We start from the raw sequence: 1,090 nt of genomic DNA, 5'->3' as shown, positions 1-1,090 counted from the left end.
GGGCGACACCAAGGATAAAGGTAGTTCTATAATATATTATATAATATATATATCATTATATATATATATATATATATACTACTATTTATAGGTGACTATATATAATGTAATAGTGGAAATTAGACAATAGAGAGGGAATAGAAATAGCTTGAGGCGGGTCTTTGTTTAAACGCTAGGCACTGACCGGAACCAGGCCATCACGCGACAGCCAGTTAGCGAGCGGGGTAAGACCGATTGGCCGTGAGAAGACAATAGGCCGCACAGACGTATAAAAACCCGAGCGCACGAGATGTGAGGGGGCTCTCTCAAAAATCTATCACACAATTCGTGAGTCGTCTCTGCGTTTCGCTGACACAGCATATCAACCGTTTAAATCGTAAGTTACGTTTCATGTACCGCGCAACCATATGTACGCGACACTGCCCCTTTGTGGGATTATACATTAGTTAAGCATATGTTTCATTAAATGTTTTCTCTTCTTTAATACGTACATACCAGTATTATGTTGTTATGTGTTGTGCATGACAGACGTTGTAGCAACGGTGTACCTCACCGACGCGTACCACTATTACGATTCACGATAGATTAACACCGTATTACATTGTTGCCGTAACCAGGATTCGAACCTGGATTATTGCGGCCACAACGCAACGTACTATAACCACTATACGATCACGGCCAATCGGCCTTACCCCTATAGCACTTTTATAAGAGCGTTCCTGCTACAATAGACTGCGATAGTTAAACACCACAAACTCCTAATAACCTACCACTTTGCAGTCGCGCGCAGAGCCCAGGGGGAGTCGTATTAACATCGCCAAGTATAAGCATACGTCAACTAAATAATGTTTTATTTTATTACTAAAAGTAATGGAGTATGGACTATATGCAGCTACCCTGATTCTCTCATTGACGTTAGTAAGAGGGGAATTATTTGTGCCTAAAGGCAGTCTAGCAATAACGCAGAGTTCATGGACTATTGTTTTCACACTTGACTTATCACGTGTGCAAAAATTATATGTTAGGGATTGATAAGCAAATTGAATACCTATTCAACCAACGTACTGAACGCTCACCTCCCGCCGCCGAC

The 1,090-nt window shown here is 41.4% G+C and overlaps 1 non-coding gene across 1 annotated transcript; it reads right to left on the bottom strand.

Annotated features, from left to right (window-relative positions):
- Positions 1-605: 605 nt before the first annotated feature.
- On the bottom strand, positions 606-679 carry Trnah-gug. Its single transcript has one exon. It is a non-coding gene; the product is annotated as a tRNA-His (tRNA).
- Positions 680-1,090: the final 411 nt, after the last annotated feature.

Source organism: Priapulus caudatus, unplaced genomic scaffold, assembly GCF_000485595.1.
Source record: "Priapulus caudatus unplaced genomic scaffold, Priapulus_caudatus-5.0.1 Scaffold888, whole genome shotgun sequence".
Classification (NCBI taxonomy): domain Eukaryota; kingdom Metazoa; phylum Priapulida; class Priapulimorpha; order Priapulimorphida; family Priapulidae; genus Priapulus; species Priapulus caudatus.
Note: the sequence above shows the minus strand (reverse complement) of the source record. Positions and strands in the feature narration are given on the sequence as shown.